Source organism: Papaver somniferum, chromosome 2 (assembly GCF_003573695.1).
Source record: "Papaver somniferum cultivar HN1 chromosome 2, ASM357369v1, whole genome shotgun sequence".
Lineage (NCBI taxonomy): Eukaryota > Viridiplantae > Streptophyta > Magnoliopsida > Ranunculales > Papaveraceae > Papaver > Papaver somniferum.
Window position 1 is genome coordinate 136,083,460 of NC_039359.1, and position 20,912 is coordinate 136,104,371.

Below are 20,912 nucleotides of genomic sequence, written 5' to 3' on the forward strand. Positions count from 1 at the left end.
CTAGGTTAATTCCGATCTTAGTTAGACTTATCAAAGTGGAGGTTTCGGTTATTCAAGTCTAATTGAATGCCCTAACAAGGAAATGCTAGTTAACTAACCTAGTACTTGTCTTGTTTAAAAGTTAAAGGTCTAAGTTATATGGATAATTAGAACCTGATGAGAAAAATAAATTTATCTTTATTTTGGTCTTATCGAACAAGCGATTGTATTTGTAAAATCGGTTAGCAAAGGAACTAAGGTGCTTAGTTGATTTTTGGTTTGCTAAACTATTAGGGAAAATTGCTTCGTTCAATTGTTTCCCTGGAAACATATCAAAACAAATTACTTTGTAGTTTCGGTTTTGATATTAGTTGTAAAAAATGGTGTATGGAACCATCGTGCTTAACTCTATAGGTTTGCAAGTCTATTTTGTGATTTGTAAGATCCTTTCGGTTTGTTCCTTTATTTTTCGTTTCTTTGTCATTTTGTGACAAAAAGGGGGAGAAAATATATGGAGTAAACAAGTGATACCGGTATTGATTTATATTGATTGGTGTCGTTAAGGGAAAGGACATTGGTGCTTAAACGTTTATCTAAGGAAAGAGTGAAAGCATAGACTAAGGGGGAGTAACATATCATATAATTGTAGTTATATGGACTAAAAAGGAAATAACAAATACGTGCGGATTCATAAAATCTACCTATCTTACCTTTATGGGGAGTATTAGCTTTGTTATTATAATGTCAACATTTAAGGATTGAATGTATACAGGTTATTGTGTTGTTGAATTCGGGGATCAAGCGTATGTGTAATGAATTCTTGTAATTTTTTTATCCATATGATGTAAGAGTTTTTTCACTAAAATTTACAAAGGGGGAGATTGTTATAGCATATCTCGGTTGAACCCACCAAGCATTGGTATGTTAAGTTTGATTGTCATATTTTAGTGAGACAAAACTCATTAAAGAGTCGCTTGATTATGTACTAGAGTCAACTTCGTATAGGTTAGCTTGAAAGTATTAGCATCTGAGACATTACAAGTATTGAGAAGACTTGAAGAAGTGAAGAAGTAAGGAACTACAACGAAAACTTCATCCTTCCGCTTGAGGTTAGTGATATTTGACTTGAACTGTTTCATTCACTGACTTATCTTTCAGGTCGTGCATATTGAAAACAAAACTGCGAAGCATGAATGATTATACTCTAGTTAGACATAGTATTAAGGAATACAATACGAGGTTTATTGCCTAACCATTAAACTTTGTAGATAAGACATCGACATAATCGTTTGAATGCTATTGTGATTATGTATGGGTTGAAGATTTCATCCTAGGAAACAATGTTTTACATTTGTTTTAAGGAAGTAAATTCATGAACTTGTTTTGTGAATCGAAAGAGAAATCACCAGGCATTCTTTGTATTGTTATTCATTGCATATGTTTTGAACTACCAATATGTGTGATTAGTATAACCGCTCATGACTTGTTTATGTTCTTGGTAAAACTATTCACAAAGGCCTGACTTTTGTATTGGTATGACTTTTATTAGTGAAACTGATCTTAAGTAATCACCTGAGATGGTATGATCGATTCAGTGTTATTGGTATGACCGACTCTGGGTAAAGGGGAACCAATCCTAGTAAGAGGTGAAACCTATCACAAAGGGTAATTGATCCTTTTATGAGGTGCAACAAGTTTTTAGCAGAAAGGGGAACCGATCCTATGGACATGTGCAGTAATGCTTATCTTTAATTGTTCAAAGTTATTCCTTAATATCTAAAGGAAGAAAATCACAGATCGAATAAAATAAATTGAGAATCTATTATTTAAGTTTTTTAATTTTATTTTTGGAAAATGAAAATAAGTAATGTGCATTTGCTAGTTGGAGATTTTCTAAGAGATTTTCGGTCATTATTTTGGACAAAGCATTTCTTATGGAAACCGAATCTGGAATATATTGCATATATTGAGAATATTTTCGATTTTGGAAATTCCTTGGTGTCCAAACTTCCTTGGTCTATAAATATGGAAGTTTGCATTTCGAGCAAACTAATCCTCGTACAACAAGAACTATCTCAGTTGTGCTGCTACTGGTGAAGCTGCATATTCGGAGAGAGGAGAGTAACCTAATTAGGCGAAATCTCTTACGGCCGCTCAGTTTAAAGTTTTCTTTGGGATTGAGAAGCTCTATTAGTACCGTTGGTGGGAAACTAGATAATTGCGGTTTATATTTTGTTTTCGATTAATTTGTTTGACTAACGGTGGTTGAACTTTGATTGCACCTAGTTTGTTTATGCTTGAGAATATTCTCTTCTGATATAAGATTCACTCAAACTAGATCGAAGTTTCGACGGGGATCTTTAGACTATTTGTAGATCTAAAGACGTCTTGTGATAATCCATTGTTAACAAACTCAGTTCTGTGCATGATTAATCACAAGAGATTCAAGTTGATTGTATGCAGGTGTTTATTGAAGATCTAAGAAGATTTGAAAACAAAAAAGACTTTGAAGATTTCTGATTTGGGATTCATAATCTTTGGTGTGCACCTACTTGTTTCGGTAAAAGAGGATCCAACTATAATCGGTTTGTCCTTGTGGTAGATTAGATTGATTAGTTGTGTAGATCGGCATCAATACATATTCTTTGTGATTAAAAGTATTGATTGCAAAATCTAAACAATTACATAGGTAGTTGATAAAGATAAATCTAATAACCCGACGAAGGAGTTTATTGGAGATACAGAAGATCCTTTGTCGAACTCATATCACTTGGTTGAAAAGAGTGATACCAAAAGATTGTTGTCATTACTGTTTTGAATACGAACCAAGGAATTGTTCCAAGAGTGACTTATTACAGGTCGGAGGTGGGAATACAGACGGAACTAGGTGAACTATAGGTTTAGTTGCTTGGTCTCAACTATACGAAGTGGTTGATTTAGTATAGAGGCTTCATTCGAGAGTATTCAATTATGGACAAGGTCTAGGGGTTTTCTGCATTTGTGGTTTCCTCGTTAACAAAATTGCTGTGTCATTACTTTATTTCCAAAATATAATTGTTGTTATTATAATTTAAAGTAAATCACACCAAACGTTATTTCTTATTTACTTGATAAGTAATCCTATTGTGTTGGTTAAGTCCGAACTTTATCAGGTAAACATACTTCGTGTTGTATGTCTCGATCTCGTATCCATAGACAATCAACGAAGTGTGAACCGATTTGTTGTATTGTCTCGACTCAGTCCATAGGCAATCACTTTCGGAGAAAGGACTTATAGGTGGAAAGTTTAGATTGAGGTTATTTGGGTACCCTCGTCTTTTCAATTGGTATCAGAGCAGTCAAACACGAAAAGATCTAACAATCTGTGTTGGTGCGATCAATGATTAAAGATTTTTCGTGGGTTGTAGTAATGAGGTTCAAACTCTCAGACTTGTGAAGGTGAAGGATTTTTAGATTTTAAAAATTATATACAAAATATTGACAAATGGTAGAGAGGTACTGGACTAATGATTCGGCCAATCTTCATAACATAGGGCTCAATGATTTATTCTCAACAATAATCGCTCAAAACATAAATTATATGGACTCTTATTTTGCCAAAGTAGATTCTCAAAACATTGATTGTAAATGTTAAGCATGGAAACATCAAATCACCTAAGCTAAGCATGACCCATCTAATCAAATAACAACCAATTTAATTAAATCATATTTCAATTAATTTTTAATGCAAAGTCTTAAAAAGAATTAACAAAATTACCCATGTATGAAGCTCGGCCTCCTCGTCGTCCCAGTGATGGGTTCTAACTCCGCATATTGGAAACACGCTCAAAGGAATTTTTCATTGCTCAAAAGAGGTGTACAAATGATAAAATGGAGATAATGAAAATCGGGTGTTTGCAACGTTTATAATTATTTCAAACACGTTACAAAGAACGATAAATGAAAAGTGCTGTAGTATACAGAATACTACGACCCTCAGCTGACAGTCGTTGTTACTGTAGTATGAATGACTGTTCTCTGGTTGTCTAATATCTTCGTGTTTTGAGTTGCAGCAACAGAAATGGTGGCTCTGCAACTCGATTTTTCTTCACTCTGTAGCCTCCAAAGCTTCCCCAAACTCTCGACAACCTCTCTGTAGCACATTAGGAACATATTTATACGTAATTGAACCATTGAATCTCCTCCATTAACTCCAAATATTCTTCATTTACTCGGCCATTGAAGAAAAATATTTCGGAATATTTTCTTCCCTGAATTATCTCTATACGCATCTGGAGCTGTAAATGGTGAGTAGATTTTCTTTGTTTATCTCAAACACACTTCAGAATATATCCAAGCCCCATCCAAACACGAGCAACCACTTCCAACTCATCAAAACCCCGTGAATATTTCCATGCACGCGTCTGCTTGATTTCATCTGATGGATTTTCCAGCCCAAATTTGATCGCATCCAACACCCATATCCTTCCTGTCTAGCCCAGCAGAAGATACCCAATGAGTTTCAGCCATTGAATCGGCCTGAAACTCCTTCAAAATCGATTGGAAAATATGCCAGTAAATAACCAAATTTTCCCGCCAATTTTGGAATTGAATTTGGGAAGAAAACTGGCCTCCCCTAATCCAGTTCTGGTGTCCCTTTAGCAATTGGGGCTGAAATATAACTTTGGGTGGAAATAGTAATTTTTCTTGGTTCCTCCGGGACATTTCTGTGACGTTTCCAGTGCATTTCTGGGGTTCCTTTAATACTTTATCTTGGGGGTGTAAAACACCACTTTTGAGCCCATTTCGCCGCAAGGCTTATTTCTCTAAAATTTCCTACAAGAACACAAAATAACACAATAAGTACTTAATCGAGTCTAACAATACAGAATATTGAGAACGAAATAGACACATAAATGCGTCTATCATCCAACCTATAAGAATTGAATCTAATGAATGATTCAGTTACGTAAGCAAGACGCAAGAGTTTGAATTAAACTTGATGATGGCATCTACGATTCAATATATGATGAAATCATCTCTAGAGATTTTACGAGATAAGTCAATCTTGTTAATGATGTAGAAACCAATGAAAACTGGAAATTTGTCTAAAAGAAATGATGAATGAAATTTCCGATGATGATGACTCTGATTTTGAATGAGAAGTAGAAGAGGATTCTCAGAATACTCTAAACTAGAATCCTTTGAAAATAAAAAATTGATTTCTTCAAATTATGTTGATCTTATGACTCCTCTTTGTCATGAAACAAGAAATTGAAGAAGGTTTTTCAAGGATATTATATGGTTACCAAATCAGTGATTTCTTATTAAAGATCGTACTGGCGAGCTAAATTCTAAAAAATTAGAATGTGAAAATCTACGAAGAGATCTCTTTTTGTCGATAAGAGAATTGTTTGAATCTGAAGCAAGGGTTAATTCCCAACCAAAGAGTTTTGAAGAGAAAGAATGTGTATATTTCTCACGAGAAAAACATCTTAAGGATAATCTAGCTGGTGCTATGATAAAATCAAGACATTGCAAGAAGAAATTTTGGACCTTAAAAAGTTCAATTTTAGCTCAAACAATTTAACCTCAATGTTAGAAGCAAGTAGAAATCATTGTGATACACGAGGATTGGGCTATAAGGGAATAGATGCTTCAAATATTAACAAAGTGGTAAAATTTGTTAAAGCTACTAATTCTTCTCAACCAGAGGCTTCCACTGTTGTCAAAATGATACTATTTCTTGTGAAGAATTAAAGCCAGTCAAGCCTAAGAATTGTGTTCAACCAACAGCATAAAAGAAGGAATTTCTGCTAATATCAAGAAAGCAACAACGTTGAACAAAGAAAGAAGAAGAAAACTCGTCGAGATCCAGTGCAAGAGGATCCACAAAAAGGTAACATCAAAACTCATACTTCGTATATTTATACTAAGCATCGTTATTATTGTGGTAATAAAGGACACTTGCAATGGGGATGCAATTTCGTAAGATGCAAGATGCACTTTCTTTTATATCAAACGAATTGGATAAGATTGCTCCCCAAAAGAACTCAGATCGGTATTGTCCTAAGTTTAGACAAAATAATTATTATAATGATAGTTCAAATTTTGCATATCACACGACAAGGTCATTTCATAAAATACCCAATTATAGAAAGAGAGATGACTTTTTAAATGTAAAAACAAGATCTGATGTTCCAAATTGGAGAAAAGATGTTTCGCAAAGTATTCAAAAGGAAAATCGTCCTAATGATATGAAGGAAAAAGCCACTCCTGCGAAACCCATCTCTAAATGGGTCCCGAAGTCTTCCATACACAAGAAGGGACCAAAAGTTAGTAACAAGAATGACTCTCAGCTGTTAATTGTTGGTGGCAACCATTACAAGAGTCTTCTTGAAAGACTAAAGAAAGACATCATGTCTGAAATCTCTTGTACTAGTGAACATTGTGATAATGACACTCTTCATCACAAGTCAAAGACGAAAAACAAGAGATGGAACAAGAGAAAACAAACCAAGCAAGAGGTCAAGAATGATGATTCTGTCTTAGTCACTCGTGAAGAACAAGACAAGGCTCAAATCAACACAACCTAGTTGTGTTAGAATGTGCATGCTCACCTTGGTGATCAATCTTTTGAAATGTGAGGAAGCAATGAAACTGAGCACATGATTTCTCGGTTATTATATGACTAATTAATATTTTTAGGGAGATTTATTTTCTTCTATACTCATACTTTCTCTATCTATATTTGAGGTTTTGATAGAAATAGTAATTCTGAGTTTAAGATATTGATATCTACAGATCATATATGTGTATCTCTTGTTTTTACGGTTAAAACGGGCCAAAAATCACTAAATTCGGACATCGTATGGAAAAGTTATGTCAAATGCAGTTTAGTATTGTGATCCTTCACTAGCAACACATGGGTACCGATCCTAGTGGGAGGTGAAACACATGGGTACCGATCCTAGTGATATCCTAGTGAGAGGTACAACACATGGGTACCGATCCTAGTGAGAAGTGCAATACGAAGGAGTGTAAAACTGTTTTGCCTATAACTTCTTCGTCCGAACTCGGAATGACCTCATTCTTTTTGCGTTGGTTTCGCAATTAAATTTCCTACGAGATTGAGTAGGATTAAGTTCTAGCCCATGTTGGTAGGATTTATCAAAGGATCATGAGGGGTTCTGATTGAAACAATATGTGAAAAAGTCACAATATGTTGAATCATTTGGTTTAGCATAAAATCATATTTGTTTCGGGGTTTTCAACTTTTGATTTCAATAGTTAAAAACCGGTTTTCAACCTTTCTATGGTAAAGGTTAGTTGTTGTTATTCTTTTGTTTTGCATAAGGATGACAACATAATAATATTTCGATATCAATTCTCCGTGGAAGAAGATGCAAACATATTGGAGAAGTGGATGCGAAATTTGAGGTAACAATCTTGTTAGTTAATTTTTTTCCTGTTTAAGAAAAGCCTGATTTTATTTCATATATTTATTGCTTTTGCTTAACAAAATTTCGGTACAATTGATGTTTTATTCAATTATTTGTGTATGGATGTATGTGTGATTCAATTGGTTCCGGTTAAGAAAAACTATTGTTATCTTGCTTTATTGTGTGGTATCAATTATTTAGGCTTACAAAATTTCGGTGCAATTGCGGTGCTTTAATGTCTATGTTGTTTCAATTTCTTCCGGTTGAGGTGAATAATTATGCAAGTTGATTAATTTGGTTTGTATGAATTGTTTATGGATTAACGAAAGAAAATGTTTACCGGATGAATTGTTTAGTCCATTTCCGGATAAGAGAAACTAGGTTAATTCTGATCTTAGTTAGACTTATCAAAGTGGAGGTTTCGGTTATTCAAGTCTAATCGAATGCTTTAACAAGGAAATTCTAGTTAACTAACCTAGTACTTGTCTTGTTTAAAAGTTAAAGGTCTAAGTTATATGGATAATTAGAACCTGATGAGAAAAATATAGTTATCTTTATTTTGGTCTTATCGAACAAGTGATTGTATTTGTACAATCGGTTTTGCGAAGGAACTAAAGTGCTTAGTTGATTTTTGGTTTGCTAAACTATTAGGGAAAATTGCTTCGGGAAATTGTTTCCTTGGTAACATATCAAAACAAATTACTGTAGGATCAGAATCTCGCAACGACAATATTTCAGCGAAATTATCAACAACACAATACAACGGCGTCGCAGAACAATTTCAGGAAGAATATAATAAATGACGTCAGCTAAGATCACGAGAAAGATGTGATAGTCCTGCGAAAATTAGAGAGCTTGCGAAATTAATATTTGTAAGGTTGCGAGAATGTCGCAGATCATACCCGAAAATAAAGGACAGATTAGTTGTCATCCACTATGTATTTCCCTATAAATAGTCGTTCAAGTTGTAAAGAAAGGAGAGAGTCCTTTTTGAGTAAGAAACGAGTAAATAGGAGAGAGAAAGTCTAGAACAGAGATCATTCTTGATTTCTTTATCTTTTCTTGTAAGAATATTCAAAGATTGATCAATAAAATTAAGAGTGTAAACCTAAAAATGAGTTGATTAATAATGATATGAGGGGTGTAGTGTAGGATTTCCTGCAACTACATAATGGCGCTAGAAACAGGGACCTTGAAGATCGAAAGTTGAAGATTGTTGTTGAGAATATTCAAATCAAGAAAGTGATTAAATAAGTCAGTGAACCTGTTAAAAGAAAGATGAATAGAATTAATGAAGATGACAAAATATTGGAGTGTAATATGATAACAAAAACGATGGTTAATGAATTCCATGAAAACATCAAAGGAAGAATACATAAACGAAATTTTGAAGGAAGGAAATTTATGGCGGTAGAAAAGACATTACCCTTGAAATATTGGGAAAAGAAAAAAATTACATTCATGACGGCAGAAATACCAAAAGAAAATTTGAACCACACATCTCCATTGGTTATCACAGTGCCTATTACGCGAAAAGAGAAGGAGACAACAACAAAATCCAAGGAGAATGGATATTGAACAGAACTTTAATCGATACAGGAAGTTCAGTGGATATAATATTTTATCACATTCCATGGGAATGGGATTTAAAGATGAAGAAATGTCCAGTTCAACATATTTTGTTCACGGCTTTGGAAAATCCACAACAAAACCTAAAGGAGAGATAGTGGTACGAATTCCACTTGGAAATCGAAACACATGTAATTGTGCGTGGTGGATATGGAATCGCCATATAATATGTTATTAGGAAGACCATGGATACATGCGATAAAATGTAGTATCAACGTTGCATCAATGTATTAAATTCCCCACACCAAATGGAATAGGTGAAATCAGAGGAGATGTTGACAATGCGAAATTATGTCATCAAATTGAAGTAAAGCATTATGAAGGACAAGCAAAAAAGAAACAATTTCGCAGAAAGTTGGCAAAGGAAGCAAAGAAAGAAGAAGAATTTAGAGTATATGATAAGGGCAAAAGAAGGCAAAGGAATACCCAGCGAAATTTCGGAAGAAGGAGAAGGACCATGAAAACAATAAAAGAACCAACACCAATGGGAGAACCTAAACCCAGTTACACTGCCGCAGAACCAACAAAAGAAATAAACGTTGGGACTATAGAAGAACCTCTAATATTGAGAATTGGAACCAAAATGGATATGGAAGAAGAAGAAAGAACTGTTAACTTGTTGCGAGAATATAAAGATGTTTTCGCAGGAAGCATGGATGAGATACCGGGAATAGATCCATCAATTGCATGCCACAAGTTGGAGATTAACAAAAATGTGAGACCATTTAAACAAGAATAAGAAAAATTGCAACAACTTACCATTCCCAAATAGAAGAAGAACTACAGAAAATGCTTGATGCGGGAATCATAAGAGAAGCTAAATACCCAGAATGGATAGCGAATATGGTCATTGTCCCAAAGAAAAACAAAGGAATCAGGATTTGCATAGATTTCACTGATTTAAACAAAGCTTCCCCAAAGATAGTTTTCCGTTACCAGATATTCCTCAAATGGTGGAATCCGCAGCGGGAAATGATAGGGTATCATCTTTAGATGGGTACAAAGGGTATAACCAAATCCCTCTCGCTGAAGAAGATCAAGAACATACTGCTTTCTTTGCCCCTAGAGGTTTATATTGTTACACGAAAATGCCATTTGGTTTGCGAAATGCGGGAGCGACATACCAAAGAATGGTAGAGAAGGTGTTCGCAAAATGGATACACAAAACATTAGAAGTATACGTGGATGACATGTTAGTAAAGAGTAAAGAAGCTAAAGACCATGTACAAGACCTGAGGGAGATTTTTGAACAAATGCGGCAGTATAACATTAAATTGAATCCTGAGAAGTGTACTATTGGAGTTGCATCGGGAAAATTTTTAGGCTACATTGTATCAAAGGAAGGAATACAGGTTGATCCAGAAAAAGTGCAAGCAGTTCGTGACATGCCAACACCAGCAACAATAAAAGATGTACAGAAGTTGAATGGGCTTCTAGCTTCGCTGGGGAGATTCATTTCGCGATCATCAGACAAATGCAAATATTTTTTCGATATACTCAAGAAGGGTGCGAAATTTAAATGGACTGATGAATGTGAAAAAGCTTTTCAAGGATCAAAGAACATCTTATGAATACAACTATTTTACAAAAAGCAGAATCAGGAGAAGAATTATTGATCTATCTTGCGAGACGTCGCATGCATTAAGTGTTGTGTTATTGCGAGTAGACGCAGGAGTGGAGAAACCCATTTATTACATTAGCAAAACTTTTAATACTGCCGAGAAGAATTACTCAAAGATTGAAAGTTAATCTTAGCATTAGTTTATGCATCATTTAAGCTCCGCATATACTTTCAAGCACAAGATAAAGGTATTAACAAAAGTACCAATTGAATCAGTGATGAAGAATTCTAAAAGATCAGGAAGAGTGGAGAGATGGAATGCACAAGTAGGCCACTTTGAATTAAATATGAAATTTTGTCTTCACCAAAATCACAAGTTGTTGCAGATTTCTTGGCAGAATTTCCTTTAGAAGAAGATGAAGCAGTAGAAGAAATGATGGATGTAGAAGAAGACATGGAGATCCAAAAGATTTATTAACAGAACCAAATAGATGGGATATTGGTAGATGGATCATCAAATGGAGAAGGAAATGGAGTTGGAATTGTTTTAATTTCGCCAGAAGGAATAAAGATGGCTTTTTCATTCAGATTGGAATTTGCATCCACTAATAATGAAACAGAATATGAAGCTGTGATACATGCCTTAAAATTCGCAATAGAAATGAAACTAGAAAATGCCAGGATCACTAGTGATTCGCAGCTAGTTATTCGCCAAATAAAGGGAGAGTATACTACAAATGAACCATCCTTGAAGAAATACAAGAAGCTGGTTGAAGAATTGTCAGCGAAAATCCCAAAAATAAAATGGAGGCACATTTCAAGAAAGGATAACAGACTCGCAGACGCTTTTGCTTTCATCTCAAGCATGATGACAGATCCAACTGCGAGATGCATAAAAATACAAACACTTCTGTCACCATCAATCAATAAAGAAGAAGAAGACGTGGATGTGATAATAGACAATGAAGAAGAAGAACAAATGAACAATATCGCAGACTGGAGAATGGAACTTCATGCATATTTGGCGAAAGGAGAAACACCAAGAAATAGATTGGAAACACACAAGTTAAAAAGCCGTGCAACGAATTATGAATTAAGAGATGGGTTGCTATACCGAAAATCCTTTAATGGACCATCACTCAGATGTTTGACACGAGAGGAAGGAGAAAAAGTGCTAAAAATGTTACATAGTGGGGATGCTGGCAATCATAGTGGAGGAAGATCTTTGGCACATAGAGCAAAAATGCAAGGTTATTACTGGCCATACATGCATGAAGATGCAAAAAAATATCAAGACGTTGCGAAGATTGTCAGCGGCATGGAAAGAAAATACATGCACCTGGAGCACCATTGTCATCTTCAACCAGTGTGGCCTTTTGGAAAGTGGGGCTTAGATATTGTGGGGCCATTTTTACCAGGATCTGGACAAAGAAGATACTTAATAGTCGCAACAGATTATTTCACAAAATGGACAGAAGTGAAGGCAGTACACATATTCGCGACAAAGATATCTTTACATTCATATTCGAAAATATCATTTGCAGATTCGGAATTCCTGCACAGTTGGTATCTGATAATGGGAAACAATTTGAAGGACAGAATATAGAAATGCTACTTAATGCATTCAAGATAAAATGTGGAAAGTCTACTCCTTTGTATCCACAAGCTAATGGGCAGTAGAAGCAACAAACAAAACAATTGCAGATATATTAAAGAAGAAATTGGAAGGACATCACAGAGCATGGTGCGAACAAGTACATAATGCAGTATGGGCTTATAATACAACTAGAAGAGAAGCTACTGGAATGTCACCTTTTTGTTTAACATACGGAGTTGAAGCGGTGTTACCAACAGAAGTTGTTATTCCGACAACAAAAGAGAAGCTTGGGAGAAAAATCTTAGTGCGGGCTTGATTTTAAATAAACTTGATGAATTAGAAGAAAGAAGAGAAAAAGCTTTACAACATATGGAGAATTATCAGCGAAGATTAGCCCGAGAATATAATAAACGTGTCAAATACGCGAATTTCAACCAGGAGATTTAGTTCTGCGAAACACCAATATATCAGCGAGAAAATGGTGGAAAATTAGCGAAAAAATGGGATGGACCTTACATCATTAAGGAGATAGTTGGAACAGGAGCTTATAGATTAATGGATCCAGAAAAGAGATGTTGGTCATAGATTAGACAGACCATGGAACAGGTTGTACTTAAAAAGATATTATCCGTAAGAAGCTTTGAGAAGTTATGGATTCTGAAAGAATAATTGCAAGATTACTCATATCAAAACAAGATCATGATGTGCGAAATTTTCGAGAGATAATCACAGAACAATGACATAAAAGAAAGGGGCGAACCTTTATGGCGTACACCCTAGTTCGCGAATAAAATTTCGCAAGAGGCAAATGTAAGACCTAAAGTACGTCATATTAGGGGGTACCTGTTGCATGGCTCAGGGAAAGGCTACACCGCCACCGGAACCTGAGTCATGGAGATTTGGGGTCAATAAAGCCCATCCGGGAGAGGCACCTTGGATTCTCAGCTTAAGCATATGACTTGGGTTGGGCGACTAAGGTAATAAGGACTCTCCCAAGGAGTGCAGATCTGATCAAGGCCGAGGTACACGGTTGAGTCAAGAGTGCCAGGGACGTTTGAAGCGTACCTTGCCATTCTTGACAAGTCTTGGCTTATACTGCACTCGGCCGAAGAAAACCCCACTTAGGGTGCAGTCTCGTAACCATAAGCCCTATAGGTAAAAGGGATAAGAGGCTGCGAAAACAACTGGTTGTTGTTAAGACTGGATGGAGGAGCTAACCTTGTATGGTAGAAGTACGCCTCCTTGAAGGGGCAACCAGGGGGGAGATAAGGGCGGCACCCTCCATTAGGGAGCTGATAAGTGTCTTAAGACGCAAATGTCATGAGGCTTTTTATTCGCAAGGATATTAAGGCTTGTCATATTTGTGCAACAATCCTGAAGAGGCAATAATACAAAAGAAAAGATAAGACGAGATCAATGGGTTTTCGCATGAAAGTGCGAAGACGTCGCAAGACGACAATGTCATGGGGCTTTATTTTCGCAAGAATATTTAGGCCTGTCATATTGTCGCAACATTCCTGAAGAGGCCATAATACAAAAGAAAAAGTTAAGGCAAGATCAATGGGTTTTTGCATGAAAGTGCAAGGACGTCCTGCGATTTTGTCGCAATGACAAGAGGTGGCATAATAAGACCTTTAATTAGGAAGGCAAAATAAGACCACATGAAAAACAAAATATTTATAAGTATTCGTAACAGATTATTTTTTGCAAGAAAGATAATGAGAGGCAAGTATGGGAATCAATAACAAGAAGCATTATCTTTCTCATCACAAAATATTAAAAGGAAAAGTTGATTCCAAAGTTGGTTGAAAAATGTAACTCGCAAAAGTGATAAAAATAAGACAGTTCAAGAAGACAAAGCTAGATAAGAAGCTCAAGCTTCAGTATTAATTCAGTAGCAGGAGATAACAGAAATTCTTCGCCAATATTCTCGCAAGCCTCTCCTTCATTTCGGTTTTGATCTTCGCCTTGACTAGCATCTTGATTATCGCCAGCAATTACTTCTTCAGGAGAAATTTCTTTCTCATTTTGATTAACACCAGCAGATGCTTCTTTAGAAGGAATCTTCTTCATCTTCCAAGAAATTATCCTCTGCACCGCTTTCGTAATCATAATCACTATCAGCAGGACGAGGAAATTCATCATCATCTACTTCTAAAGGATCAATTGATGTAGGAAGAGATTTGGAAATAAAATGTCATTTACAAGGACTTCAGCCCGGAGATGAACTTGAGAAGAAGTGCTCTCTGATGATTCCTATCTTGAATATCCTTAAAATAAGCAAGATAATCAAGTCTTCTTTCTGCTCGGTCGCGAGAACCAGTAAGGGAGAGACGAGCAATGCATTTTCTTTGCGAATTTTGGCATATTTAGCCTCCAAAACAGAAATGGAAGAATGAAGATTCTTCTCAGACTCTGCGAAAGATAGAATACAAAATTTCATTAAGATGAAGAATTCAGAAAGATATGACAAAAAAAGATAATTAAGGCAGTCAAACTATTATGACTACCTTCCTTTTGCGAAATAAGGTGTTGAATCAAGGACAACAACTATTCTCCCAACGGTCCATTGCGTCATCAAATTTATCTCCAACTAAACCTTTAAGTCGAGACTGAAGATTTTTCTCTTTAGAAATAAGAAAGGCATTTTTCTTCGCAAGAGAATAAGATTCTTCTAATTTGGAATATTGTTCTTTAAGCTGATTCGCCTTTACACTTAAAGCTATTCTACCTTGAATGAGTGTATCTCTTTCAGCGATAGATTCTGTTACTTCTTTAAGTTCATTTCTCAAAGAGCGAAGAGATTGCTCTTGGTCATCACATACTTTTTGAAGAATACTAAGTTGTTGTTGCGAAGATATCGCCATCTTGTTTAAATAAGTTCTTCTCTTGGATAAGGTTTTATTCTCATCTGATAAAGTTTCCATCCCTAAATTAGCTTTAGTTAAAGAATAAGAAAGACGAGATACTTCATTACTTAATAAATCTTGTCTTTGAACTAATTGGGTATTTTCATTGGTAAGATTTATATGATCAAGAGAATATGAATAGAGGTTATCTAATTGGTTATATTGATCCATCAAGATTTCTTTATCAACACGGGCTTCTTCAACAGAGATTCAAATTGATATCTCTCCATTATTCGTTTCTGGTTTAAAGCTTAACATGCGAAAGAGGGATTTCAAGGATAATTAAATATGGGAAGGATAAAACCATTAAAAGGCAAATTAAAGACACAGATAAGAAAATCATACCTCTCAATTCATCATTCTTCTTGCGAAGATTGTCACGATCCAGCAAAACATTCTGAAGCTTCTGATTTTCGAGACGAAGAGCATTACATTCTTTTTCCAAAGCTGTCTGCGAAGCAGCTCTGTCAGAACCCAAATGCTTGCTCAGAATTTCGCAAACATTAGACTTGATAGGATCAATAGAAGACTTCTTGACATCATCCAGAACTTCAGATAAAACTTTGAAGGCAATATCTATCCCTTCCACGGTTTCTTTCGAAAGAAGAGACTTAGGTAGAGAACTGGTAGAGATAGAAGGTTGAGAAACATTCTCAATGGGAAGAGAAGAGGTTTCATTCACAGAAGGATCAACAAGGGGGGTTTCAATCATTGAAAGGTCAGCTGAAGAAATGAAGTCTGAGGCAGCTTTTTCGCGAATTGGAGATAAAGGTTTATCTTGCGAAGATGTCGCAGGAGATTTAGAAGAGATGAGTAAGTGGAAGGGAACATAAGTTGGAACAGTTTTAAGGTGGCGAGATTTCTTGAGAGGTTTAGTAACATCTTTATCACCATGCGAATTACAATCCAGATAAGAAACAAAGGCAACAATATTGTTATTAGAAAAGGATAGTGTTTCTTACTACCTTCTCATTCGCAGATTTTCTTTTATGCGCAACAGTCTTATGCTGCGATTTGGGAATGTTATGGTTCTGAACTGTAAATCTAGTGTTGGAGGCGCTTTTGCTGAAATAACAAGAGTATGAGGCAATAAACAAGATCAATTTCAGCAAAACTCATAAAGAAGAAAAAAGAAAACTAACCTTGATGAATCCATGGAAAACAATAGCAGGGAGATTGTTTCGGAAAATTACGAACTATGAAGATCTGCAGAAGAAATAGTATGAAGATGAAGAAGAACTTAAAAAGATTGAAGAATAAAGAAGAAAAGTTGCAATAATGGAATTTGCAGAAGAACGATGAAGTTGCAGAGAAAATAAAAAGAAAGAAAAAGAGAGTGAGAAGGAATATATATAAAGGGAATTTCTCCTCGAGAAAATAAACACGATTAATACGGAAAGATATAAGCGGTTAAAAAGCAACGGTTACAAAAGACGTGTCGAGAAATAGATGGAAGAAAGAATACGTGTGATAAATGCAGAATATGAAGAGGAGAACAGCTGCGGCATTTCTCACATCATTCTCTACTTCGCAGAAAAGATATGAGAAGAGGCAAGATGTAGGATAAGAATCTCGCAACGACAATATTTCAGCGAAATTATCAACAACACAATACAACAGCGTCGCAAAACAATTTCAGGAAGAATATAATAAATGACGCCAGCTAAGATCACGAGAAAGATGTGATAGTCCTGCGAAAATTAGAGAGCTTGCGAAATTAATATTTGTAAGGTTGCGAGAATGTCGCAGATCATACCCAAAAATAAAGGACATATTAGCTGTCATCCACTATGTATTTCCCTATAAATAGTCGTTCAAGTTGTAAAGAAAGGAGAGAGATCTTTTTGAGTAATAAACGAGTAAATAGGAGAGAGAAAGTCTAGAACATAGATCATTCTTGATTTCTTTATCTTTTCTTGTAAGAATATTCAAATATTGATCAATAAAATTAAGAGTGTAAACCTAAAAATGAGTTGATTAATAATGAAATCATATGAGGGGTGTAGTGTAGGATTTCCTGCAACTACATACTTTGTAGTTTCGGTTTTGATATTGGTTATAAAAAATGGTGTATGGAACCATCGTGCTTAACTCTATAGGTTTGCAAGTCTATTTTGAGATTTGTAAGATCCTTTCGGTTTGTTCTTTATTTTTCGTTTCTTTGTCATTTTGTGACAAAAATGGGGAGAAAATATATGGAGTAAACAAGTGATACCGGTATTTATTTATATTGATTGGTGTCATTAAGGGAAAGGACATTGGTGCTTAAACGTTTATCTAACGAAAGAGTTAAAGCATAGACTAAGGGGGAGTAACATATCATATAATTGTAGTTATATGGACTACAAAGGAAATAACAAAGACGTGCGGATTGATAAAATCTACCTATCTTACCTTTAGGGGGGGTATTATCTTTGTTATTATAATGTCAACAACGATATTTAAGGATTGAATGTATACAGGTTATTGTGTTGTTGAATTCGGGGATCAAGCGTATGTGTAATGAATTCTTGTAATTTGTTTATCCATGTGATGTAAGAGTTTTGTCACTAAAATTTACAAAGGGGGAGATTGTTATAGCATAGCTCGGTTGAACCCACCACGCGTTGGTATGTTAAGTTTGGTTGTCATATTTTAGTGAGCCAAAACTCATTTAAGAGTCGCTTGATTATGTACTAGAGTCAACTTCGTATATGTTAGCTTGAAAGTATTAGCATATGAGACATTACAAGTATTGAGAAGACTTGAAGAAGTGAAGAAGTTAGGAGCTACAACGACAACATCATCCTTCCGCTTGAGGTTAGTGATATTTGACTTGAACTGCTTCATTCACCGGCGTATCTTTCAAGTCGTGCATATTGAAAACAAAACTGCGAAGCATGAATGATTATACTCTAGTTAGACATAGTATTAAGGAATACAATACGAGGTTTATTGCTTAACAATTTAACTTTGTAGATAAGATATCGACATAATCGTTTGAATGCTATTGTGATTATGCATGGGTATAAGGTGAAGATTTCATCCTAGGAAACAATGTTTTACATTTATTTTAAGGAAGTAAATTCATGAACTTGTTTTGTGAATCGAAAGAGAAATCGCCAGCCATTATTGGTATTGTTATTCATTGCATATCTTTTGAACTACTAATATGTGTGATTAGTATAACCGCTCATGACTTGTTTATGTTCTTGGTAAAACTATTCACAAAGGCCTGACTTTTGTATTGGTATGACTTTTATTAGTGAAACTGATCTTAAGTAATCACCTGAGATGGTATGATCGATTCAGTGTTATTGGTATGACAGACTCTGGGTAAAGGGGAACCGATCCTAGTAAGAGGTGCAACCTATCACAAAGGGGAATCGATCCTTGTATGAGGTGCAACAAGTTTTTAGCAGAAAGGGGAACCGATCCTATGGACATGTGCAGTAACGCTTATCTTTAGTAGTTAAAAGTTATTCCTTGATAGATAAAGGAAGAAAATCCCAGATCGAATAAAATAAATTGAGAATCGTTTATTTAAGGTTTTAAATTTTATTTTTGGAAAATGAAAATTAGTAATGTGCATTTACTAGTTGGAGATTTTCTAAGAGATTTTCGGTCATTATTTTGGACAAAGCATTTCTTATGGAAACCGAATCTGGAATATATTGCATATCTTGAGAATATTTTCGGTTTTGGAAATTCCTTGGTGTCCAAACTTCCTTGGAATATAGATATGAAAGTTTGCATTTCGAGAAAACGAATCCTCGTACAGCAAGAACTATCTCAGTTGTGCTGCCACTGGTGAAGCCGCCAATTCGGAGAGGAGAGTAACATAATTAGGCGAAATCTCTTATGGCCGCTCAGTTTAAAGTCTTCTTTGGGATTGAGAATCTCTATTATTACCGTTGGTGGGAAACTAAATAATTGCGGTTTATCTTTTGTTTTCGATTTATTTGATTGACTAACGATGGTTGAACTTTGATTTCACCTAGTTTGTTTATGCTTGAGAATCTTCTCTTCTGATATAAGATTCACTCAAACTAGATCGAAGTTTCGACGGGGATCTTTAGACTGTTTGTAGATCTAAAGACGTCTTGTGATAATCCATTGTTAATAGACTCCGTTTTGTGCGTGATTGATCACAAGAGATTCAAGTTGATTGTGTGCAGATGTTTATTGAAGATCTAAGAAGATTTGAAGACAAAGAAGACTTTGAAGATTTCTGATTTGGGATTCATAATCTTTGGTGTGCACAATACTTGTTTCGGTAAAAGAGGATCCAACTATAATCGGTTTATCCTTGTGGTAGATTAGATTGATTAGTTGTGCAGATCGGCATCAATACAATTCTTTGTGATTAAAAGTATTGATTGTAAAATCTTAATAATTACTTCGGTAGTTGATAATAAGATAGATCTAAGAACCTGACGAAGGAGTTTATTGAGATAAACAGAAGAGCCTTTGTCGAACTCATATCACTTGGTTGAAAAGAGTTGATACCAGACAGATTTGTTGTTCCTTTACTGTTTGGAATACGAACTAATGGAATTGTTCCAAGTACGTGACTTATTACAGGTCGGAGGCGTGGTAATACAGACAGAACTAGGTGAACTATAGGTTTAATTACTTGGTCTCAACTATACGAAGTGGTTTGATTTTGTATAGCGGCTTAATCCTGAGAGTATTCAGTTCTGGACAAGGTCCCAGGGTTATTCTGCATTTGCGGTTTCCTCGTTAACAAAATCTTGCTGTGTCATTTACTTTTAGTTTCCGTAATTATAATTTTTGTTATTATAATTTAAAATATATCACACAAACGTTAATTCCTATTTACTTGATAAGTAGTCCTATTGTGTTTGGTTAAGTCTGAACCTTTTATCAAGTAAACATACTTCGTTGTTGTATTGTCTCAATCTCGTATCCATAGACGATCACACGAAGTGTGAACCGATTTGTTATATTGTCTCAACTCAGTCCATACACAATCACTTTCGGAGAAAGGACTTATAGGTGGAAAAGTTTTAGATTGAGGTATATTTGGGCACCCTCGTCTTTTCGTATACACTTTGATCCGTTTCATTGGTATGGTGAATATTAACTTTGTAATTTCTCTTTATCAATGGATAGCCATACCATCTTCATAGCATAATAATTTCTAACATATTACGCAGTCCCTATTTTTGTAAATGCAAATTGCTCATAAAAATGATAGTATTAGATTCATATGTATTGGCGTAAATTTATTCCAAATTAACAAATTAAATAAACAAAAAGGTGACCAGAAACAGAAGAATTGAGATGGTGAGAGTGAAACCAAAAACGAACTAAAAAGGGAGATGTCGGTTTCTCAGTTTTGGCAAGAAGAATACAAATAATAAAATATAGGTATTAGCTATTCACATTAACAAGTTTTAAAAATATATTAAATTTGAATGTGGGTTGTATTAAAATTTATTGTGGGATGCATTTAGTCTGCATAATAGATCCCAAATGTAATATAAAAAATTAGTGTACTAATAACTTGTCCACGAGTAATTAGTAATTATAACACATTTCCTCAATTTAATATTGGTTTATTTTTCTTTGAATCAAGATATATTCCGTATATAATAGTTCTTAATGCACTAAAAGTATCAGGAGTCACATTATTATACTGCAATAGTTGACAATAGTTGAGCATTTTAGGTGCATCATATCAAACTACTAGACTTATACAAAATTAAAAATCATTCTCTAAATTAATAATATATTAGTTTAAGCTTCTTTAGCTATTTCACGATAAAAAGAATGATGATTATGAAGAAGAAGGTAATAATAATGATTATGAA